At 33.5% G+C, this 27299-nt stretch overlaps 1 pseudogene; it reads right to left on the reverse strand.

Moving 5' to 3' along the window:
- LOC133102241 (cerebral cavernous malformations 2 protein-like) overlaps nt 1–26782 on the reverse strand; it is an 80547-nt pseudogene extending 53765 nt beyond the window's left edge.
- Nucleotides 26783–27299: the final 517 nt, after the last annotated feature.

Here is a 27299-nt window from a genome sequence, read left to right on the forward strand (position 1 = left end):
TATTTGTTAAGCACTTAGTAGACACTATTCAAGGCATCAGTGGAAAAAATAGGTAAAAAATTTGCATATGTGGAACTTACTTTCTAGTGTAAAGGAAACAATAAATAATAAATAAATAATATAGTACACATAAAACAATCTAAAAGGGTTTGGAAATACTCAAGGGAGTTTGTTTTTTTTTTTTTTGCTAGTATAATCCAAGTAGGCTTTATTGAGAAGTTGAAATTTCATCTAAGCCTCAAAAGATATGATAGACTGAGCACTGCTATATCAGGGAAAAGAAAATTCCAGGCAGAGGAAGAATGTTTGACATGCCTGGAGAAGAGCAAGGAGGGAAAGATAGAAGGAGGGGGTACAAAAAGAAAAGAAAGTCGGATGGGGTATCGGACTCTTTGGGGCCTTGTTGGCCATTTTTAATATTTGACTTCTATTATAAGATAAGTAGAGAGTTACTGAAAGGTTTTGAACAAAGAGTGACACAGTTTGACTTATATTTAATAGTATAACCCAGAATCTAGAGTAGGAAGTAACTAGGTAGAAGGTAGGTATGACAGTGGTTTAGACTGGTGTGGAAGCAACAATACAGCTAAATGGTGATCAGGGTTAATTCTTGAGTTAGAATTGATAGGATTTCTGATGGATTGACTATAGAATATGAGGGAGTAAGAGGAGAAGCATGAATTCAAAAATTGGGGCCAGAGGAAATGGAAGGATGGATTTGTCATTGAGATATAGAATACCATTGGTGGAGAAGGTTTGGAAAAGAATTTCAGAATTTTTCTTGTCAGTTTGAATGTCATGTGGCAATATTAAGCAAGAAATGTGAAATTGGATGTATATGTCTGGAATTCAGGGGAGAAGTTGTAATTTAGGAGGGAGATATACATTTGGAAGTTGTCAGTAAAGAGCTATTATTTAAAGCTATGAGATTGGGTGAGCTCATTAAATTAATAGGTAGAAGATAAAAGTTCTAGGATTGAGTCTGGAGGCATTCCAATGATTGGAGAGTTTGGAATATAGAAGAAAAAGAACCAAAGGGGTCTTTAAAAAGCAGTCAATTCAGCAAAAGAAAAAAACAAAAGAGCATGGAACCTTAGAAGCCAAGTGATGAAACTATAGCCAACCAAAGAATTTATATCCAAGTGGGAGTGATAAACTACGGCAAATGCTGCTGATAATCTAAATAAGATGAGGGCTAAGACGTGATCTTTGGATTCAGCAATGCATAGGTAATTGGTGACTTTGACTGGAGTGGTTTCAGTGGAGTGATGGTAGCAAAATAATGACTAGAGTCAGTTTAAAAGAAAAAGGAAAGATAGGACTTGAAGACATTAAATATGGAAAATTATTTTCAGGAAATTTGCCGTGAAGTGCAATAAAGAAATGAGGCAATAGCTAAAGAGTAAATGGGTCAAGGAAGGATTTTTTAAATGGGATTGTTAACATAATATCTATACATTGATGGAAATACTTGAACAGAGAGGTGTTGAGGATCTGGGAGAAAAGGGGGAATGTTCTAGCCAGGTTCTTGAGCTAGAGAGGGTGGGATATAATGCACAATAAGAGGAACTATTATATATAGGTGCAAAATAGTTCATCCTTGATGACTGCACACGTGGCAGTGAAATAAGAAGCAGGTATTTTATGGGAGATTTTTTTAATAAGATCTCTCATTATTTCAGTTTTCTCTTGGTAGCACAAAGCAATATCATCTGCTGAGAGTGAGGATAGAAAATGAGGTGTCAGGGGTTTAAAGAAAAAGATTATATAAAATACCCGTGTAGAGAAATGAAAAAGTGGATTAAGTGACTTCATGAATTTAAAATGAGAACAACCTCCATGGTACATTCATTTTTCTAGTCTTAATCAGCTGCATAGATACAGAATACACAGAAAGTGTATTTTAAGTAGAAGTGTCATTTTGACAAGCTAGTTTGTGGAAGTAAAAGGGGACCAGAAGAGGGAAAGATGTACACAAATGTTTGATGATACAGTACGATTTTAGTAGGGCAAAATAGGAAGAAACGCTATTAAAGGTATGTGAGAAAGTAGAAACATAGTAGAATAAGTCAACTTTGTTATACATGAAGAGCATTATGTCTATTGTATAAATCAACCTTATTCCTTACACATACACACACATTTATAAACTAATCAGTTTTGATTGTTATTTATGTTATCACTAGTATGTTCTGCAACTTTTACACAGGTTATTTGAGTTTTAACCATTTCTAAGAAAGGTTTTTTCAATAACTTTCTCAAATAAACATCACTTTCTTCATTTTAAAAATGAAAATAAAAATGATTAAGAAATATGTCAAAGTCCATACTTGTATCTATCTAGTAGAGTAGGGAGTAAAATGCAGATTGCTTTTACTCAGTGCCTATGTTATTTCTATTTTACCAAATTGCCTGTCCATTGTAACTCAAGATTTTCAAGATATAGTATGTTGAAAAGAAAAAACAAAATACACTAAACTACTATGTGGAATAACGATTCAAAACTATATTTCTTATGTGAAAGCATAGAATAATTTTAACCTATAGATAATAATAATGTCTAACATTTGAATATTATTTACTAGCTAAAGAAATAGTTTAAAAAGTGTCCGTTCCTATTCTAACAATTCAGTTAGATGAGTTATATTATCTCTATTGTAAAGATCCTAAAACTGTTAAGTGTAAAAACTTTTACAAATGCACATAGCAGGAAGAAACAGTCTTTGTGGCTTTAAATCTCTAGGTTGTTCCAGTATACCAAAATGCCTTTCAAGTAAATTGGCACATGCAAAAAATGCCATCAGATACATTTAATACCATAAAGATAATAATCTAAAAGAAAGTTGGAGTTTAATATCTTAGAAATGTGTGATTACACACCCATTAAAAGAAGGTTTGTGTGGTTTTAAGGAAAATAAATAAATGATATTAACCGTTTAGAATACTTCAAGTTAATTATTCTTGCCTCTTTCATAGAACAGTTCTGTAGGTCCACAAATTTATTTGCAATTCATCAAAATTACAAATAGTGTTAGAAAGTGACATATGCATACGTTTTGCATATGCTATGCAAAAAAGTCCAATTATATTAATTTACAAAATGTATAAGAAAAATGTGTGTAAATCCTGGAAGCATTTAAGCAAAAAATTGTACTAACATTAAAAATTGAACTGTATGTTTATGTGTGCAGGGGTTATTTCTTATATTTTATTAATTTAAGTTAATTTCTTCACAAATCAGAAATCAAAGTTAAACCCTAGTTTGTTTCTTCTTTTATTTTATTTCAAATAGCACATGTCAAATTCATACTATATAAGAAAGTGCCCTATAATATGCTACACAGATGATAATTATTATTTATATGCCATATACCATTATAACAAAGCAGCATCCATTTTGTTGAGGAAAACATTGAGATCTAATGTTTTATTGGAAAAAATCTTTATTGCAGTCCTATTTTTTAAAATTAAAACAAGATTCTAGGGTTTTTTCACATTCATATTACTTCTAAGAATTTTATGAATCTTCTAACAATTTTTGCTTTTACTTAATATGTTTTACCTAAGAATCCCTGAAGTTGATTTAACTGTGTCATAAAGACAAAAAATACCCATTTATAGATAAGTTTTATATGAAGCCAGACTTTCCAAAAAAAATGCTTAGATCATTAAACATTTTAAGTTTACTTTTTGTGATTTCATCTCCAGTTTTAACTACAAGTGTAAATTGTTACTTCTAAAATAGCTGTTCCTTAAGAAAAGAAAACTAATTGCCTTGTAACTAGTTGCCAATGTGCCTTTAACATGGGTTAGAAATTCACCCAACTCAAATTGTTTTAGGAAGAGAAAATGGAATTTATTGTTCCACATAGTCTGAATCAAAACCGAGAATTGGCATGATAACTTTGCTTCTCTCATTACACAAATTTAGGATATGTTTCCTGATTTTCACTCTATCTATAACAACCACAGAATAAACGTAACAATCATAAATACTTCTGTTACTTCCGCCAATACTGCATCAATAATAACCATCCACATCTGTTAGTGCTACAGGAACTTCTTAAGTGGAGACCATTGTCCCACAGGACCATATTTTCTCTCATGATAAGCGCAACAACTGAAAAGATTTCTTCTTGAAGATCTTTTTGACAGTAAACAGAGAATAGGGGATTCTCAAGACATTTTTTTTTCAGTTCCTAAAATAAGATTCTTGAGAACACTGTCAGATCACTCAGAAAATATCTATAATGTTGGTAAAGACAATGTCAAAAATGACTGTGAAAAGTCTTAAAAAATGCTTTATGGAAAGAGAAAAGTAACACTCTAAGTGAATGTATTTCATATAATATATGATTTTAAATATTACATGTAAAATATTAATATAATATTGTAAATACATATTAAGTACTATTTACATCCCTAAAATTATGCATTCAGTTTGTCTATTTTAAAACAATTCCTAATTTTAAAAATGAAGCATTTTCTTATATTGTGGCATACATAGTAATCCCAATATAAATACAGAAATGATGAAAAACATGTATGAATGATGAAAATTATTATTATGGCCCCTTCCCAATAATGTACATATGGTATATGCTGTATGTTTTTTTGGAGTGTGTGCTCATTATATAGGTTTAAACCTTGGTTCTTTTATTTATTTATTTTCTATCTACACTCACATGGTGAACTTATCTAGTCTTATGATTCTAGATATCATTCATATGCTGGTAACCCTCAAGGTTAGATCTCCAAATATTTCTCTCCAAATTCCAGCCTCATATATCCTATTGCTTACAGTGTATCTCCACTTGTATGTATAATACCTATGCCAAATTTAATGTACCTAAAACTGAAATCCTGTTGATTCTCCAAAACCCTCTCCATTTGCAAACATTTCCCTCTTAGTTGATGTAAGTACCATCATCTCAGGTATTTTGTTCAAAAATCTTGGACTCAGCCTGAGTCATATTCTTTCTCTTGCTCTCTCCTTGAAATCAACTAAGCAGAAAAGCTTGTATCTACTACCTTCAAAATATTTCCTAAATCTGACTACTTCTCACCCTTTTTATCCCTTTGTTTCCCATAGCATGCATTACCTGCCAATATCATGTATTACACTTATTTATTGATGGCTTTTAATATTAAATCTCCATGCTAAACTATAACCTGTGAGAGGGCAAGGATCTTTGTTAGATTTATTTAGTGATATATACAAAATGCCTAAAACCTAAGTCAATGAATATCATCTCTTGAATGAATAGAGTTGTTATTTGTATTATGCTGTCACTACTTAGCCAGTGTTGAACACAGGATTTGAAATATAGCAGTGAAGTATTTATGAAAAAATGAGTGAATGAACACAACGAATTGTGTGAGCATTCTAAACTGCACTCAACTTGAGTAAAATACACTTAGCTACACAGACCACTTATGAAATATGTTTTCTGGCATCATAAAACAGTATCTTTTTTTCCTGACTCAATTAAAACTATCTATATTCATATTCTAAATCATATGACCTTTTTCTCCTCTGTCTTCTTTCTATTAGTGTTTAGCTTCTCTTCCACTCCATTTGTTTAAGCAAGTATTATCAATTATGAAATGATACAGACACTCAGACAGACATTATCTTGACAAGCCTCACATTCCCAAGCATAGTAACAGTCAGCTGCTTGTTCAGATTCCATTCTCTTACAGAACCACTTATGCTTATCTGTTGATTCTGACACAATAGAAAGAAAAATTTAATTAATATTGCTACGTCAATCAAACTGAAGTCCCCTTGCCCTGAGAAGAACTAAACTGTTATATATTACTCTTTCACTTATATACACAGTTGTGAGCTAAGAAAACAGTCCACTCTGAATCCTACTGCCATTTCAATATAATTTACAAGAGAAATAATTCTTTTTCACATCAATATAAAGTATGCCATTTTTACTTAACTTTTCTGAAACATTTATTTTGATTATAAAGAGCTTAATCGATAATTTCTTAATTGAGAATGAGTAGCATAGACCACCAGTCAAAATGATTTAAGAGTTTTAATTTTAAAAAATCTGTTCATTAAAAAATATCCAATATCAATCAATCTATCTATCTATCTATCTATCTATCTATCTATCTATCTATCTATCTATCATCTATCTACTTACCTACCTACCTATGAATCTACATTATCTTTCCTGAAATAGTACTTTGAAACTTCCTGAGAAAGCAATAAAATATTCTTCTTCTGGCTATTTTTTCTAATAATTTTTCAGTCAGAATTTAATACATGCTGGTGAAAGTCCAATAACTTTAGCACTTTAATGTTCTTAAAATAGTGATGAAGTAGCATAACATTTGGAATTTATGAAAGCCTGAATGATATTCTTGAAGACCAAATTTTCAAATTGAAGAAGGAATCACACACCAAGAAAATAGACTTAAATTTGTATCAGTCAACATAGAGGCATATGAAGTATTTACTGATTTTTTTCCTGTATTTTACAAAGTTACATGGAAAGTCAAATTTCTATTATTACACTGATGGCTTTTTTCTCTGAGTAAAATATGGAGGTCCAATGATTGACAATATACTTGTTAGAAACAGGCCACATCACTTTGCCTGCTAGACCAGGTACCATTGCAACACCTGGTTAGTGAAAGTTGAAGGAATATTTTGTAGTTTTGCATCTGTTAGAGCTGCTGGACTATAACAGATATGTATTAATTGGAAGTAGATGTGAAGCTTGCAGCAGCTACTAAGATAGGAAGCAAACCATCAGCACCTGTCAAGACTAAGGACTGAAAAAAGATGAATCAAATGCTGTGATGTGTGACTTCAAACACAGTGTCACTTTTGTGTACTCATCATTTGTAAAAAGTGTGGGGAGGTGTGGGATTTTGTTAATATGTAAATATTTTCATCAGTGCCTTAAAGATATGAAAAAGAATCATCACCTGTCAAGTTAAAAAGGAGTAAATTAGAAATTCAAAAGAACACATAAAACTTTGACAGTTCTAATCAAATACCATCATCATGATTTCACAGTGCAAGATGCACGGATGCATGAAAGATATAGGGATTGGCAGTTTTAGTATGAAACAACATTGCCCTTTTTTTCTGACGGATTAAATATGATCAGACAATTTTAAATAGCAAAGCCCTCCAAACCTAAAATCATATTTTCATGCCCCTCAATGATAGAAAACAAATTTTATCAATAGGGTCACTTTTCAATATGCTGAAAAACATAAGATATTGTTTCTGTTCTTTTGCCAGTGCATGTTCTACAAATGTATCTAACAATTTACTAATAAGTAGGTAGAGGAGACTCCTATTTTCATAATTCATTTCATTGTTAAACAACATGTTTACACTATTATGTTTTTTACAGGCAGATTTTTTTTTCTTATTAGTCATCCATTTTATACACATGAGTGTATACATGTCAATCCCAATCTCCCAATTCATCACACCCCTACCCACACCCCCCGCCACTTTCCCCCCTTGGTGTCCATACGTTTGTTCTCTACGTCTGTGTCTCAATTTCTGCTCAGCAAACTGGTTCATCTGAACCATTTTCTAGGTTCCACATATATGTGTTAATATACGATATTTGTTCTTCTCTTTCTGACTTCACTCTGTATGACAGTCTCTAGATCCATCCACGTCTCTACAAATGACCCAATTTCGTTCCTTTTTATGGCTGAGTAATATTCCATTGTATATATGTACCACATCTTCTTTATCCATTCATCTGTCGATGGGCATTTAGATTGCTTCCATGACCTGGCTATTGTAAATAGTGCTGCAATGAACATTGGGGTGCATGTGTCTTTTTGAATTATGGTTTTCTCTGGGTATATGCCCAGTAGTGGGGTTGCTGGGTCATATGGCAATTCTATTTTTAGTTCTTTAAGGAATCTCCATACTGTTCTCCATAGTGGCTGTATCAATTTACATTCCCACCAACAGTGCAAGAGGATTCCCTTTTCTCCCCACCCTCTCCAGCATTTGTTGTTTGTAGATTTTTTGATGATACCCATTCTAACTGGTGTGAGGTGATACCTCATTGTAGTTTTGATTTGCATTTCTCTAATAATTAGTGATGTTGAGCAGCTTTTTATGTGCTTCTTGGCCATCTGTATGTCTTCTCTGAAGAAATGTCTATTTAGGTCTTCTGCCCAGTTTAGGATTCGGTTTTTTGTTTTTTTAATATTGAGCTACATGAGCTGTTTATATATTTTGGAGATTAATCCTTTGTCTGATGATTCATTTGCAAATATTTTCTCCCATTCTGAGGGCTGTCTTTTCGTCTTCATTATGGTTTCCTTTGCTGTGCAAAAGCTTTTAAGTTTCATTAGGTCCCATTTGTTTATTTCTGTTTTTATTTCCATTATTCTAGGAGGTAGATCAAAAAATATCTTGTTGTGATTTATGTCAAAGAGTGTTCTTCCTATGTTTTCCTCTAAGAGTTTTATAGTGCCCGGTCTTACATTTAGGTCTCTAATCCATTTTGAGTTTATTTTTGTGTATGGTGTTAGGGAGTGTTCTAATTTCGTTCTTTTGCATGTAGCTGTCCAGTTTTCCCAGCACCACTTATTGAAGAGACTGTCTTTTCTTCATTGTATATCCTTGCTTCCTCTGTTATAGATTAGTTGACCATAGGTGCATGAGTTTATCTCTGGGCTTTCTATCCTGTTCCATTGATCTATGTTTCTGTTTTTGTGCCAGTACCACGTTGTCTTGATTATTGTAGCTTTGTAGTATACTCTGAAGTCAGGGAGTCTGAATCCTCCAGCTCCATTTTTTTCCCTCAAGACTGCTTTGGCTATTCGGGGTCTTTTGTGTCTCCATACAAATTTTAAGACATTTTGTTCTCGTTCTGTAAAAAATGCCATTTGTAATTTGATAGGGATTGCATTGAATCTGTAGATTGCTTTGGGTAGTATAGTCATTTTCACAATATTGTTTCTTCCAATCCAAGAACATTGTATATCTCTTCATCTGTTGGTATCATCTTTAATTTCTCTCATCAGTGTCTTATAGTTTTCTGCATACAGGTCTTTTGTCTCCCTAAGTAGGTTTATTCCTAGGTATTTTATTCTTTTTGTTGCAATGGTAAATGGGAGAGTTTCCTTAATTTCTCTTTCAGATTTTTCATCATTACTGCATAGGAATGCAAGAGATTTCTGGGCATTAAATTTGTATCCTGCAACATTACCAAATTCATTGATTAGCTCTTGTAGTTTTCTGGTGGCATCTTTAGGATTCTCTATGTATAGTATCATGTCGTCTGTAAACAGTGACAGTTTTACTTCTTCTTTTCCAATCTGTATTCCTTTTATTTCTTTTTCTTCTCTGATTGCTGTGGCTAGGACTTCCAAAACTATGTTGAATAATAGTGGTAAGAGTGGACATCCTTGTCTTTTTCCTGATCTTAGAGGAAATGCTTTCAGTTTTTCACCATTGAGAATGATGTTTGCTGTGAGTTTGTCGTATCTGGCCTTTATTATGTTGAAGTAGGTTCCCTCTATGCCCACTTTCTGGAGAGTTTTTATCATAAATGGGTGTTGAATTTTGTCGAAAGCTTTTTCTGCATCTATTGAGATGATCATATGGTTTTTATTCTTCAATTTGTTAATATGGTGTATCCCATTGATTGATTTGCATATATTGAAGAACCCTTGCATCTCTGGGATAAATCCCACTTGATCATAGTGTATGATCCTGTTAATGTGTTGTTGGATTCCGTTTGCTAGTATTTTGTTGAGGATTTTTGCATCTATATTCATCAGTGATATTGGTCTGTAATTTTCTTTTTTTGTAGTAGCTTTGTCTGCTTTTGGTATCAGGGTGATGGTGGCCTCATAGAATGAGCTTGGGAGTGTTCCCCCCTCTGCAACTTTTTGGAAGAATTTGAGAAGGATGGGTGTTAGCTCTTCTCTAAGTGTTTGATGGAATTCACCTGTGAAGCCATCTGGTTCTGGACTTTTGTTTGTTGGAAGATTTTAAATCATAGTTTCAATTTCATTACTTGTGATTGGTGTGTTCATATTTTCTGTTTCTTCCTGGTTCAGTCTTGGAACATTATAGCTTTCTAAGAATTTGTCCATTTCTTCCAGGTTGTCCATTTTATTGGCATAGAGTTGCTTGTAGTAGTCTCTTAGGATGCTTTGTATTTCTGTGGTGTCTGTTGTAACTTCTCCTTTTTCATTTCTAATTTTATTGATGTGAGTCCTCTCCCTCTTTTTCTTGATGAGTCTGACTAATGGTTTATCAACTTTGTTTATGTTCTCAAAGAACCAGCTTTTAGTTTTATTGATCTTTGCTATTGTTTTCTTTGTTTCTATTTCATTTATTTCTGCTCTGATCTTTATGATTTCTTTCCTTCTGCTCACTTGGGTTTTGTTTGTTCTTCTTTCTCTAGTTCTTTTAGGTGTAAGATTAGATTGTTTATTTGAGATTTTTCTTGTTTCTAGAGGTAGGCTTGTTCATCAAAAGAGCGAATAAGAAACAGGAATATGAGGTGGGGAATGGAAAGGCAAGTCAATAGATGGTATTCTAAGATTGATTAATGAATTAATAATGAATTAATAATTATCAGAATTGGGTGGACTAAGGGTGAATATGTCTGAGAAAGTAAATCCTGCGGTTTTGAGTTTAGCAAGAAAAATGGCTACTTTTGGTTTGAAAATTGCATCTTTTTATCTCATATGGATTGAAGAAACATCCATACCCTTTTTCATTCCTTCACTTGTTCAAAAGTAAGTCCTTCCCTTATTGACCACAGTCAAATTTACACAGCTCAGAATCCTTATCAAGGCATGACGTTTTCAGTTTTCCATCACAATCCTGAGGTGTACTTCAGATTATTTATGTTGTAGTGTCACTTGATGAATAATCTGCTAGGAGAGATATTGAGAAAAAAGCTTTAAGACATTGGAGAGGATATAAAAGTTAAGGCATATGGTAAAGAAAAAAAAGAGAAGAATTATTAGCCATATTTGTGCAATTCCTGTTAACAATCATCTGAGATTTCCAAAGATAAACAGGGGAAAAATGCTACAAGTTACTGGTTTGACAATTTTCAAAGTTATGTCTAGTGAAAGGAAATGATTTGTGAGTTATGTGAGCTACTTAGTAATATACTCATTAGTAAACAGCGGGTAAGATTTAGTGATATCTCTCAATGGACCAAATATGTCTCTTGGCATCAAAGAAAATTATGGTTTTAGCTTTACTCAATGTGTTGTTACAAATGTTGTATCCTTCAAAGGGACTGTACAGATGGTTAGAAAGACATAGTATGCCTCACAGCTGGGGAAGCGATGTTCTATAGAGTAAAGACTTTAGGATTCTATATTTTCTTAATTTGATTCCTGTTGTGGCAACCAAAATATTCATGGATGGATGAATGGATAACAAATTATGTGATACTCATACAATGCAATTTATTTTAATTTCCTTCCTCTCTCCCTCCCTCCCTTCTTCCTTCCTTCTTTCCTACCTTCCTTCCTTCCTTTCCTTCTTTTCTTTCCCCTCCTCCCTCCCTCCCTTCTTCCATTTTTCCTTCCTGTCTCTCTTTTTTTTAAAAAATTAGCTTCATGTGAAAGAAACACTGGGAGAAGTGCTTGCTCCTCTTGCCCCGAATTCTGATGAACAAGAAAAAAATATTGATCAAACTATCAAAAGTATATGAAATCATTTTTTAAGTTGTGAAATATAAGTTAAGGCTTTTTTGTTGTATAACAGTATTCAAATTACAATAATACAGCCATTTTTAATTTATAAGGAACAACAAAACTAAAGTAAATTATTTGTAACCATGTATAACTTAGTGACTGTTACAACTAATTGCTAACAACATGCCTCTCAAGTGATAAATGGGACCATATGACTAAGGGGCAAAACCAAATTTTTGCTGAAATCTCTTTTGAGTTTGGCTGCATCACTGATTTTAATTTCAACACAACACTCCTGCTCCATAACACACCTTATTATTAGAAATACTGTACATTCATTATCTTGGTGTTGCCCATCCCTGTGTACATACAGTTCCTATGAGTATCTAAGAACAGCTGTTGTCTGGATGACTTTCTTAAAAATGTCTATCTACCCTTCAAAATAGAACTAAATTTTAACTGTTACACAGAATCAGATGTTCCCTTTTCAGGGATGTTACCCATTTTATTTTATTGTGCAACCTATATCATCTCCATCCCTGGCAAACTTGTGAGCTACTTGAGACAAAAAAATATATAATTATCAACTTTAAATCTTGTTGTTTAACCCTAGGCCTTATTATACTTTACAGGCACTCAATAAAATTTTGTTGAAAGTAAATGAATGTGAGACTAGTAAATCTATATTTTAAATTTGAAGAAGAATAATTTAAACAAAAGTAATTTTAAAAAGCAGAATGGATGAATGAAACAAAAGTATAGAATTATGCTTCACACATTAAATTATATATCCAATAGATATATAAAATATGATGCCATTAACATCTGCATTTAAAGGCAATGCAGTTGTTTTTAATTCTACTTTATTTTTTAAAAATTGTACATTCAGTGCCCATAAATAAAGTTCTATTGGAACACAGCCACATTTGATCATTTACAAATTGTCTAGAATTCCTTTTTTTTCTGACTTTATTAAGGTATGGCTGAAAATAAAAATTGTGTATATTTAAGATGTACAACGTGATGATTTGATATGCATACACATTGTGAAATGATTACCACAGTCAAGTTAATTACCACATATAGTTAACATTTTGTGTGTGTGTGCGTGTGATGAGAACACATAAGATCTACTCTCTCAGCAAAATTCAAGTATACAGTACAGTGTTATTTACTATAATCACCATGTTGTACATTAGATCCTCAGACCTTATTCACCTTATAAATGAAATCTGTATCTTTGACTAATGTGTCCCCATTTCCTCCACTCCCACAGTCTCTGGCAACCTCCATGCTACTCTTTGTTTCTTTGAGTTTCACTTTTTTTTTTTTTAAACATTCTGCATGTAAGTGATATTATACAGTATTTGCCTTTCTCTGACTTATTTCATTTTAGCATAATGTCTTCCAGGTTCATCCATATTGTCATAAATGTCAGAATTTCCTTTTTTATTGGTGAATAATGATGGAATATTGTTTATATTTATATATTTATGTAATATATATATATCACATTTGGTTTATCCATTCATCTGTAGATGAACACTTAGGTTGTTTCCATGTCTTGGCTACTGTGAGCCAAGAACAATGCAATGAACATGAGGGTGCAGATGTGTCTTTGAGAGGACTCTAGTTATTTCTACTATCCTGATAACATACCTGCCACTATTTATCAGTGTCATTTGAGTAATATTTCTATAAGACCTCTAATTTCTGGAGTACCTTAGATATCTTCTCCATCATATCCCATCTCTATGTAATCTCTTGTCAATTTTCATAACTTGAAGTATAATCTATATGCTCATTTTATGTTCCTCCTAGAATTTTCCATTTAGCATAAACCTCATATATCCAAGTGCCTACTGGGCACTTCCATTTGGACATTTGAAAAACATGTCAGAGCTACTTTGTGCAAAAAACTTAATTATTAACATTTTCCTACCGAAACTTCCACCCCCAATTCTGCTGCTTCTTAAGATATTTCCATTTCAGTAAATAATGCCACAACGTTCCTTGTTTCTCAGACCAAAATAGAAATGAGGCATCATACTAAACTCATATCTTTTTAGTCTCAAATACAGGCCAAATTTCTTGTCTTATTGGCTGTAATTTTAAAGTATGTCTAAATCTGGCAATATATCTATCTCCATTGAGAGCCTAAATACCACCATCAATCACTGTATTAAACTTTCCCTAATGTTCCTCCCTGTCTTTATTGCTATCTTCCCCTCCCTCACAGTCCATGATCCATACAGCAACCACAGTGGTATTTCTCAAGCATGAACCAGAAAAAAATTTTCTTTAAAATTCTTCAAAGAATCCATATTATATACAGAAGAAAACCTAAATATTTTGTCATTGCATGCAAAGTTTACATGATCAAATTCTTGCTTGATCCGAACATTATCTCAACTCATCCTATCAATCCTGGAGAATTTTTATGTACAATTTCCAGAACAAGATATTGGTGAACTAGATTAGGATACTTGGCTGCATTTCTGTTTTTATTTCTTTGTGTTTATTTTTTAAATTTTTATTGAAATATAGTTGATTTACAGTGTTGTGTTAGTTTCAGGTATACAGCAAAGTGATTCAGTTATACATATATATATATATATATATATATATATATATATTCTATCTTTATATTCTTTTTCACGGTAGGTTATTACAAGATATTAGGTATAGTTGCCTGTGCTATACAGTAGGTCTTTTTGGTTATCTATTTTATATACAGTAGTCTGTATATTTTAATCCCAAACTCCTAATTTATCCCTCCTCCTCTTCCCCTTTCATAACCATAAGTTTGTTTTCTATGTCTGTGAGTCTATTTCTGTTTTGTAAATCAGTTCATTTGTAATTTTTTTAGATTCCACATATAAGTGATATCATGTGGTATTTGTCTTTGTCTCTCTGGCTTATTTCACTTAGTATGATCATCTCTAGGTCCACCCATGTTGCTGCAAATGACATTATTTCATTCTTTTTCTATGGCTGAGTAATATTCCATTGTATATCTTCTTTATCCATTCATCATAGATGGACACTTAGGTGGCTTCCATATCTTGGCTATTGTAAATTTTGCTGCTGTGAACATTGGAGTGCATGTATCTTTTCAAATTTTGTTTTTTTCCAGGTATATGCCCAGGAGTGGGATTGTAGGATCATGTAGTAGCTCTATTTTTAGTTTTTTAAGGAACCCCCATACTGTTTTCCATAGTGGCTGTACCAATTTACATTCCCATCAACAGTGTAAGAGGGTTTCTTTTTCTCCACACCCTCTACAGCATTTATTGTTTGTAGAGTTTTTGATGTTGGCCATTCTGACTGGTGTGAAGTGATACCCCAATGTAGTTTTGATTTGCATTTCTCTAATAATTAGCAATGTTGAACACCTTTTCATGTGCCTTTTGGCCATCTGTATGTCTTCTTTGGAAAAATGTCTTTTTAGATCTTTTGCCCATTTTTGTCCATTAGGTTGTTTGTTTTTTGATATTGAGCTGTATGAGCTGTTTGTGTATTTTGGAGGTTAATCCTTTGTCAGTTGCATTGTTTGCAAATGTTTTCTCCCATTCTGTAGGTTGTCTTTATGTTTGTGGTTGTTTTCATTTTTAGCCATTACTTAGGTTTTAAGCTAAAAGGATTATTCTTATTTCATGTTACCTAACTCTACACACAACTGTGGAAATTTCCATAGAGATTTGAGCAAAATCCAATATATTTTTAAAAATGACATTTTTTCCTCCCTAATTATTAGATACTTAAATTTCCTAATTAAATTTCTCTCAAAGATATTATCATTGAAAAGCACAAGTGATTCACAATGGGAGAAAATTTGGGAATATGTCAACATTTTTTCAAAAAGTTAAAGTTTTAAAGCTATTACATTCTTGCTCTTGCTTATTATCTCATGTGCAATAAATATTTCTCCAAATTAAATGTAGTGATAAGTTAATATTATCAAAAAATTATTTCAGTTAGAACTAAATGTTTGTATTGAATGGATGCCATTGTCTAACTATCTGAAAAGCCTACTGAAATGTGTTTAATGGTAATTAACCTAAATGATTTCCACAAAATTACAGACAGCTAATTGTCACTTTCTCTGGAAGACACAGATGTTAATGAAAGAATACAGAGAAGAGAAATATACAAACAAATGTCTTTAATGAGGTTGGAGGTTGAAAAGGTTTTGCTATCTTCCAGTGATTAACAATTTTTAAAATTTAACAGTATCATATTAGTGTGAACTCATAATTTGTTTCAGGTATCACCTTTTCAGGAGACACCTTCCAGACTTTCTAAAAAAATCCTCTAGTAAGCATTTATAAAAATCAGCATTCATTTTTATTAACAGCATTTTTTTCTATTTTATCAGGAAAAAATGGCTTATACTTTTATAAAATGTGGGGTATGCGGAGTAATAGATACTCAATAATTATGTATTGAATGGAGTATTCATTTTTATTATTCTGAGAACATTTTTATTGCTCCTTATAATTTTTTGTTTTGCTGCATAGTAAAATGCATTAAAGAGACAAGGAATGTAGGCAAGTTCATGGTCAAGCAGAGAAATTTAATCAAATAACTCCTTTGAAGTTTAAAAGTCTAAACAGTTTTTACACTAAAGTTTTTTTACAGTTGGCAGTTTTTTACATGGAACAGATAAGCCTATTTCTTAGATATGACTGAATTGATGGATTGACTCAGTGCTGCCATTGTTTAAAATATACAATTGATTAGACCATAACTACTACTAAATAGTATAAAGAATGTTATCAACATGATAAGAAATGGTATGTATTTTAAAAAATTTTTACACAAAAATATATGAGCAATAAAGAGCAAATATTCAGTTGGCTTAAACAGATTTTATTCTATGTAGACATTTAAGTTTCTAGCTTTCACTAGTCTGCCCATCAAACATAAAAAGACAAAGCCAACTCATATATTTTATAAAACATTAGTGTAAACAGACCTTGGATATTGTCTTCTTGAGACTCCATTTTATTGTGTTCTGTTCCTTTTATTACTTTTTGCAAGTGGTTTTTTGAATAGAAATGGCTGAAATATCTGTGGGACCAAAATAAATGATAAAATATTATACACATTGATAAAAAATGTTTTCTCTTTAGTAATGATAATTAAATCACACCAAGCACTCTGCTACAGAGTGATATATTCTGCAAATGATACCTTCTGACAGAAACAATACAGGAAAATCAGATTAGTAAAATATTCAGTTAAATTAAAAAGAGATGGGTAAAAATTAACATGATTATATAAATAGATAGATGATAGGTAGATAGATAGAAATATAGATATATGATATAAATGTACATATTCCTGCAGGAACAATGAGAAAATCTATTACCCAAACTCACTTGGGTCTGCTCACCAGATCCACAGCAAAGCCAATCTACTGACACTGGGGTTGTGGTGAAGAAAAGTACAGCATTTATTGCAGGGTGCCAAGCATGGAGAATAGGCAGCCTTGAACTTCTCAGTGGCTTTCAGGAAAAGTTTTTTAAAGACAGTGTGAGGCAGAGGGTCACTGATTTGTGGATGGTGAGAAACAGGGAGATGTTATGGGAAACTCAATCATCAACTTTCTTGTTCTAACCCTTCTGGGGTCTACATGCTTGTAATCAGCAGCTTCCATCTGGTGGGAGTCTTGTTTCTGTAAAAACAATTTAGGAATGTGCATCAGACATTGTTACCTATGGCCTTCACAGAGGAACTAAAGGTCCTGTGACTCTGCTATATGGTTGATCTATTGTTCAAATTGTTACCAATTCTCCTGCCCCCACACCCCCACACCCAGCCCTGCCATTCTTTGTCTCTGCAAGTTCTCACTTCTCTAATCATTAATCCTTGGGCCAGACTTTTTGAAACTCAGAGAAAGTTCAGCATAGTGAAGTGTTTTCTTTAAGTCAGAGGTGGGGAACAGGAAGGGGTCTGTTACCAAGAAAGCCTGTCTGGGGTTTGCTTGGTTTCAAACCTAGGTAATGTAACGTAAAAGGCAGTCATGTTTGTGAACCAATCAGAGAGCTAAAGTTGAAAAACAGTGAACTAAGCTGAAGTATAGGAAGAAACAAGAAGAGATGGGATGCAAGTATTGGCTCACCAGAGCACAGCAAGTGAGACATTAAGTATTATTTACCTCAGTATCTATTACACTATATACAATGTTGGCTTTAATCCAAAATTTATGAGACATATGAAAATGCAAGACAAAAATAATATCAAGAAACAAATCATTTAACAGAACGAGATTCAGATAAGACATATATGTTCGAACTATCAGGTAGGGAAATTAAATACCTGTAAGTGATATGTTAGACATTATGTGGAAAAGGTAGACAACATTCATGGACAGATGGAGGATTTTAGTAGAGAGCATAAAAATTATAAGAATGAGTCAAATAGAAGCAAGAAATTTAAAATATGGTAAAACATATTGAGAATACCTTCAGGGAGCTCATCAGTGAACTAGACATAGCTGAGGAAAGAGTCAGTAAACTCAAAGATAGACCAATAGTAATGGCCCACACTGAAACACAAAGGGTAAAGGAAAAAATATATTATATTATATATATATATATATATATATATACACATACATATGTATATATATACATAAAACAGAGTTTCCAAGAGGCGTAATACAATATCAAACTGTCTAACATATATAATTGGATTTCCAGAATGCAAAGAGAAAGATAAGGTTTGAAAAAATATCAAAATCAATAACAGCAGAGAATTTTTCAAAAATAAGAAAAGACATCAAAATACAAATTCATGCATCCAAGAAACCTAAAGAAAACAAATCAGAAAAATATCAAGGAAACAAAACAACTAAATCAACAGCAACAGCACTGTAGTAAATAAAAGGAGCTAGACTAAAAAGTGTTCCATACTATATGATTCAATTTATCTGACCTTGTGGAATATCAAAAACTAAAGCAGAGACTGACAAAACAGTTGCATCACACACTGCAAATATAAAATAAGTTTTCATGGGAAAAATCTGCACGGAAATGTACTCAGGTCTGGCAGAGCTATATCTATGTTGAAAAGAGTTCTGACAGAACTATGTAACTTCAATAACCTTCACTGTATTTCTACTTCTTGGAAAGATTCTAGTTTACTACATAACAATGGGACCTACCTGATACAGAAAACGGCCCAGCAAGGACCAACTTAGATGTTGGAATCAGTCTCTTCTTCCATTAACCTGACTCAGACCTGCCAAAATAGCTTAATTTTATGCTATTTATGTAAATGCTGATTTTCTAAGTGAGATATTAATGTTTTTTCTTAACATAGTCATTTAACTGTTTTTTTCCCTGTCTTATATAGTATTGCCTCTAGTACATTAATTTGAAAACTGTTGAAGGGATGATCATATTCAATATTCTATTTAGCTTTACAACATTGTGAGCAACTTACCCAAAATTAAGATGCAATCAGAAATGCAAGTTATTACATTAATTTATTTCTGAATAAGCTCTTCTATTCATTTCTTAATAAGATAAATTTTCCATTAAATGCCTACTGTGAGAAAAGTACCATGTCAATAACTTTGGAGAATAAAACACGACCTGCCCTAAAACAGCTTAAACTTTGTAGGTAATTTGGTATTTAGTGAACAGATTTCAATGTACTGAAAAATTCAGCAATTTGATTTTCCACCTAAATTATTAGTGATGTTAAACTATTTGATACGCTTACTCTGAAACAGATATGCTTTAAATTGATTTCTAGCCAAAATATAAACAAATATATACATGAATGAATGATTAGTCTTGTGCCAACTTTTACATGGGAGTGTGGTTGGAAAGAAGCAAGAGGAATAAAAGGAAAGCAAAGCAAAAGGATAAAGCAGTTTTCTGCGACCAGTTTCATTCTGAACTGTTTCTTGCACCATAAGGCTGCTTTCTAAGTGCTTCATCCCACAATGTTTGCTGTTAAAATTCATCCACAAAACATTATTTGGACAATTTTATTTTATTTTTTAAATTTAATACTACGTTAAATTGCATATGATATTAACATCTCAATATGTTCTTAGAAATGGAAGCATTAATGGAGGATCTGAGTCTCCTGCAGGTAAACAACAAAAACACATATGGTGTGAAGCACATTAAATATTTAACTTTTCACATAAAAGATCTCACATTCAGTATCACTTCTAATTAATTAATATTCATGGGGAAACCTTTTATATGGTATCATCACCTATAAATACAATAAAAAATGCTTTTTATTGCCATACCATCACTTATAAAATATGAGAATCATTCTGACAGCATCGTGTTGATTTAAGCTATATTTCAGTGAAACATTCACTCCTCAAGATCCATCCTGTAAATCAAGACTGGTGAAAATCTATGAGAAAATATCAATAAAAAACTTAGACAACTTCTTACCATTCTTTTTTATTTTCCTGGCATTTGCCATGTCTCAAATATATACTGCTTTTCCCTGAAAATGGATGTAACTGAGGCATAGGTGACATGGGTAAATAGCAAAGGTATGGAATCATTCAGAATACATTACAGTGGAATAGATAAAGGTGACTTTAAAAGAGTCAACACTGTTGGTGCAGACACTATGTATTACCTGATGACTCTAGCTTTTGTTGAGGTAAAAATCAACCCATTCAAAATGATATTCTCTTATTTGTTTATACAAAATGGAAACTCTATGTTATAAGTAAAAAGCTATAACCAAACACTAAGGCAGTATACCCAAATTCTATGCCATATTTTGAATATAAATTCATTCAAGTAAAATGTTCATTTATCAAACACTTGCTCTCAATATAACCTGAAACAACTGCATTTATGCACATAATCACACATACATAAACACACACATATGAAATACAGAAATAATCTTTCATAGCTAACATGGAATGAAGGGAAATATAAGCAAGTATTGTACACAGAGTTTAAACCATGGAATAAATTATCCAATTTCAGACAGAAGAACTGCCCTGAAAAAAAAAAAAGTTAAAAACAAACACTAAAAACTTCTCAGGGACAAGGAAAATGAGATTGGTCAAAAATTATAACCTACATAAAGAATGAAAGAGCATAGGAGAAGGAATAAATAAAAGTAAAATAAAATCTTTTACTAATCCTTAATTGATCTAAAAGATAAATTTTGGTTAGAGTAAAATATTATCGAGGTATTGGGTGATTATAACATATGAATAAGTGAAGTGAATACCAGCGATCTCTTATGGGATGGGAGGGAAGAATTTGGAATACTGTGTTACAAGGAATCTACACTACATGTGAAACAGTATAGTGTTATGTGAAGTGACACATAGCTTAATTAACATTGTACATTTCAAACTTTAGGGCAATCACTAACAAAAATTTCAAAAAGAAGTATAATTGATATGCTAAGAAAGGGCATAAAATGCAATCACATAAGATGCTCAGTTAAAACAAGCAAAGGCAGAAAAAGAGAGGGAAAATGAACAAAGAACAAATGCAATAAATATAAAACAGTTACAAACACATTATATATTAATCCAAATATATAATAATAGTTTTATATGTGAATGGTTCAAATATACCAATTAAAAGACCAAAAGTATCAGAAGGAATAAAGAAGATCAAACTATGTGGTGTCTAAAAGACACCAACTTTAGGGACTTCCCTACTGGTCCAGTGGTTAAGACATCGCCTTCCAATGCAGAGGATGAGGGTTCAATTGCTGGTTGGGGAGCTAAGATCCCACTTGCCTCGTGGCCGGGAAACCAAAACCTGGAATGGAAGCAGTGTTGTGGCGAATTCAATAAAGACTTTAAAAATGGTCTACATCAAAAAAAAACTCTTACAAAAAAATAAAGAAAGCCACTTTAACTATAAGGACTCAGATAGGCTGAAAGGAAAGGGATGGAGAAAGATATACCTTGCTAACACTAATCAAAGGAAATCTGGATTACTTATATTAATTTCAGACAAAGTAGACAAACAAAAATGGGCAAGGAATAATGTCATGGATAAAGAAAGATTTTACATAGTGATAAAGAACTCAATTCTCTAAGAAGACTAACTATACCTGTATGTATACATGGATACACACACATACACAATATTCATAGTGTGCTATATATACTTTGTTATAATATCTTGCCAAAACATTTGCAGTAAAATGTGCTAATATTGATTATTTATTGGCAGTAGAGCATCAGTATCAAAATTTCCAGGAGCTAAGCATAGAGTGAAGAGGAGAAGAAATTTATAATGTAGACTGACAAACATCAGATTGAATTTTAATTTTTTACTATCATTTAAACTCCTATATGGAGAAGTAAAAGGGAGATATACTGGATGTGTAGTGACCAATTAAGTGGCTAAAGCCACTTAAACAAGGAATCAAACAAGCCATCAAACAAAGAATACTTCTTTTAAAAAAAAACAAAAAACTACATTTTGTCAATATAAATGGAAAGAAGTGGACAAATAGGTATGTTAATGGGGAAGCAATACAATTGGATAAGAGGTGAGGGAGAGGCAAAGGGAGATGTTAATGACATTTTTCAGTTTTCTGGCTCAAGCGAATAAAGGCATTCTGACAGAATTAGCTGAAATAGGGAACATTAAGAAGGGTAATTTGGGAAAGAAGTGTTGTATAATGATTTGACATCTGTTTTGAACAAAGTATGTTGAGGTTCTCTGATTCATCCATCCAAAAATTTTGAGTATGCCCTTAGATATATAAATCTAAAACTCAGAAGAGAAGTGAAGACTGGAAATGTAGGACTGTGTGTAAACGCCTATAAATTCTCTTTTACACCTAAGGAATAGAATCAATCACCTGAGAAAAGATCTATAATTAGAAAAGGATTGAGGGATTCTATTACTTGACAATTGTCTTGAGGAAGAAAAATTGGCAAGAGAGACATAAAAGGATCATCAAGAGAGGTAAGGGGAAAACCAGGAGCCTATGTTGTCCCTACATACTAAGAAGGAGTATGTTTAAAGAGAAGTAGTCTGCTGTGCTAAATGCTGCTTTGCAATAAAGCAGGTTGGACAATGAAGTCTACCTGTTGGACTTAGTGATATATACATTATTGGTTGTCTTTTTTTCATTGAAGTATAGTCGATACAATATATCAGTTTAAGGTATACAACATAGTGATTCAGTATTTTTATAGATTATACTCCATTAAATGTTATTACAAACTAATGTCTATAATCCCCTGTGCTGTAAAATACATCCTTGTTGATTATCTATTTTATACATACTATCTTGTATCTCTTAGTCCCATACCCCTGAAGTGCCCCTTCCTCCTCCCCTCTTCCCACTGGTAACCACTAGCTTGTTTTCTATATCTGTAAGCCTGTTTCTGTCTTGCTATATGTATTTGTTTGTATTATTTTTTAGGTCCCACATATGAATGGTATCATACAGTATTTGTCTTTCTCTGACTTATTTCACTAAGCATAATATTCTCTAGGTCCATCCACGTTGCTGCAAATGGCAGAATCTTATTCTTTTTTATGCCTGGGTAATATTCCATTGTGTATATCAATATATACTACATCTTCTCTATCCATTCGTCTGTTGATGAGCAGTTGGGTTGCTTCCATATCACAGCTATAGTAAATAGTGCTGCTATGAACATTTGGGAGCATTATCTTTTTGAATTAATGTTTTAGTTTTTTTGTGGGTATATACCTAGGAGTGGAATTGCTGGATCATATGGTAGTTCTATTTTTAGTTTTTTGAGGAACCTCCAAATAAGTGAATACTGATATTCACTTATTCCATAGTGGATGCACCAATTTACATTCCCACAAACAGTAAACAAGGGATCACTTTTTTCCACATCCTCTCCAACATTTGTTATTTGTAGACTTTTTGATAATAGTCATTCTGACAGGTGTGAGGTGATATCTCATTGTTGTTTGATTTGCATTTCTCTAATAATTAGTGATGGTGAGCATGTTCTTATGTGTCCATTAGCCATCTGTATGTCATCTTTGGAAAAAATATCTATTCAGGTCTTCTGCCCATTTTTTGATTGGGTTCTTTGTGGCTTTTTAAAATTGAGTTGTATGAACTGTTTATACATTTTGAATATTAACCCCTTGTAGGCCATGTCATTTGCAAATATTTTCTCCTACTTTGTAGATTGTCTTTTTGTTTTTTTGATGTTTCTTTTGCTGGGCAAAAGCTTTTAAGAGTAATTAGGTCTCATTTTGTTGTTGTTGTTGTTGGATTTTGTTTTTGTTTTTGTTTTGCTTTTATTTCTTTTGCCTTAGAAGAGAGATCCAAAAAATATTGCTACCATTTATGTCAAAGAGTGTTCTGCCTATGTTCTCTTCTAGGAATTTTATGGTTTCAGGTGTTACATTTAGACCTAAATTTGCAGATGACATGATATTGTATATAGAAAACCCTAAAATCTCCATCCAAAGACTATTAGAACTAATAAATGAATTCAGTTAAGTTGCAGGATAAAGGATTAATATGCAGAAATCTGTTGCTTTCTTATATACTAATAATGAACTATCAGAAGGAAAGTTTTTTAAAAATCCTGTTTAAAATCACATCAAAAGAAATTATTTTTACCTAGCAATAAACTCAACCAGGGAAGTGAAAGACCTGTACTCTGAAATCTATAAAACATTGGTGAAGGAAATTGAAGATGATACAAAGAAATGGAGAGATATCCCATGCTCTTGGACTGGAAGAATTAATATTGTTAAAATGGCCATACTACCCAAAGCAATCTACAGATTTAATGCAATCCCTATCAAAACACCCATCACACTTTTCACAGAACTACAACAAATAATCCTAAAATTCATATGGAACCACAAAAGACTCCAAATTGCCAAAGAAATCTTGAGAAAAAAGAACAGAGCTGGAGGTACCACCCTCTCAGACTTCAAACTATACTACAAAGCTACAGTAATGATAAAAGCATTGTAGTGGCACGAAAACAGACACATAGGTCAGTGGAACAGAATAGACAGCACAGAAATAAACCCATGCCATATGGTCAACTAATTCACCACAAAAGAGGCAAGAATACACAATGGAGAAAAGACAGTCTCTTCAATAAGTAGTGCTCTGAAAACTGGACAGTTGTCTTTTTTGAGAGCATTACTTATAAGCCAGAGAAGACCTTTTAAGTAAATATCTGGTCCCTCTGCATGAAGATTCTCTTGTGGCCAGATGAAAGAGGCAATGATCTTTGGACACAAAAATCAGAGACAATTCAGGATACTATATTTATTTCACTTAAAAACAAGCAAATACTACCAAAACAGATGAACCACATGACCAAAACCACAAAACTACCTCCTCCAACCCTTCATTTGTTTCACCCTTTTTTTCCCAAGAAAAATTTCCAAAAAGAATGGAACTTAAATGGAACTATAAAAAGGCTTTCAAGGGGGCTTCCCTGGTGGCGCAGTGGTTGAGAATCTGCCTGCCAATGCAGGGGACATGGGTTCGACCCCTGGTCTGGGAAGATCCCACATGCCGCGGAGCAACTGGGCCCGTGAGCCACAACTACTGAGCCTGCGCGTCTGGAGCCTGTGCTCCGCAACAAGAGAGGCCGCGATAGTGAGAGGCCCGCGCACCGCGATGAAGAGTGGCCCCCGCTTGCCACAACTGGAGAAGGCCCTTGCACAGAAACGAAGACCCAACACAGCCATAAATAAATAAAAATTAAAAAAAAAAAAAAAGGCTTTCAAACTGGGATATTTACCATAAATCGTTATCAAATCAAGCTAACCTTATAGTGTTATCTATTTTCAGAAACTATTTCCAGCGGAATTTATGAGGAATTGGTACAAATTGATGATAAAGTTCTCTTTCAGGGGGTTAGATTGTGTGTTGGATGATACATAAAGGAATAATTTCAGTCAAATAGATAAACAATCTGGAATATATTATTTTTTCAGCTGTCCCTTGTGCATCATTTTAGTGGATGATTACAGGCAAATGAATATTATCTTATAATTTTCACATGAGCACCAGAAGCTTTTCTGTTAGCTCCAGATTGCTATGTATTATCTAATGATATTTTACAGAATCTTATCAGTCTGGAGGGAAAGCTCAGGGGATCCTCAGTGATAGCTAGAAGGTTCTTTTTGTTTTCTTCCTTTTCGAATTTGCATATCTAAAAATTCAGATATTCAAGAGAAATAGCTAATTAGTTGTTATATTTTGGTAATAAGTGGGGAAAAGTAGGCCTAGGATCCTCTTTTGTCTCTCTATATTTGTAATAAGGATTTGTTTTGAATTATTTTCTGCTACCATCCCACCCAAAGAGAAGGCTACTTTTTTAAGCACAGAGTTAACATGTAATTCTGCCCTTGGGAATACCTTTAGCCTAATTATTATAAATTATTCCTCTTTAAAATTTAAAATTATCCAGGGCAAAATTTCCACCAAAATTCACAATATTTTCAAGGCTGGAGAAGTCTTAAGCTTTGCATGATATACACTAAATTCAACACTTCTTCAACTCTGTTCAGAACTTGATCTTAGTTTCACTTGCAATTCCTGTTCTTTCTCCTGAAATCAAATTAAGTTTTGTTTCTTTGTTCATTTATGTTTTGTTTTTGTACTTTGGTAAATTCTCTCTTAACACCTCTTTCCATTTGGACCGCCATACTACAGGATTAAGATACGCAATTCTTTCGTTTTTTCTTCTTTTTTTTTTTAAAGAAGATAGAATTTATTAGAGGGAAGGGTCACTGCCAGAACAGCGGGCCGACTTCCTAGTAGTCTGGGAGAGTCGAGACTGAACATGTGCTATTGATCAGTTTTTATAGCCAGAAAACAAAGGAATGGTCCAAGGTGAAAATTTCGTTTACTGATTGGTCGAGGCACATATACCTTCCTTCTATAGGGTGGGAGTGAGACAGGGCATATGCCTTTCCTTATTTGGGACAGGTCCCGCTGCCCAGGTGGGCGGCACCCAGGTGGGCTCAGGAATTTCGTAACCATCGCAACATGGTGGGGAGGGCGAGTAAGTCCGGTGGGGGGTGTAACGCTGACACTTTTTCAGGCAGGGTCGTCCTTTGTCCTTGAAGCACCATTGTCCTTGGAGCACCATATTCCCCCCTCTCTTTATTTATAGGGCCAATTCCTTGGCCCTGTTGGATACCCGGCTTATATCTACCTAACTGCTTAATTCCCTCTCAGGCATTCGGGAACCCCTTTTGTGAGAAGGGGCGACGGAACTCTCTCTGGATGCTTCCTGCTGAGTGGGGGCGTCTTGGGGCCCTGGGTTCCCGTTGTCTGCTTTCTGTCAGGGTGTATCTAGGGAGGAATGTGGGCCCCATGGAAAGGGATGGCGGCTTGTTCAAGGGTTGTACGAGTGTTGACTGGCTGGTATTTTTGTTGCATCCTAACTACCCGCTGCATCACGAAGAAAAGGCCAGGATCGGGGCCTTGGCTCAGGCCTGGGGAGATGAGACACATGCCCGAAAGCCTAATGAGAACCGAGCAGGGGAAGAGGCAGTCCCACTGGCAGACCCAGAGTGGAGATACCAGGCAAATGAAAATGGGGCAGCAGGAGGGCTCACTGGGAGAAATTACATGATTACCTGTCTACTAGAAGGTATGAAAAA

This window comes from Eubalaena glacialis, chromosome 12 (assembly GCF_028564815.1).
Source record: "Eubalaena glacialis isolate mEubGla1 chromosome 12, mEubGla1.1.hap2.+ XY, whole genome shotgun sequence".
Lineage (NCBI taxonomy): Eukaryota > Metazoa > Chordata > Mammalia > Artiodactyla > Balaenidae > Eubalaena > Eubalaena glacialis.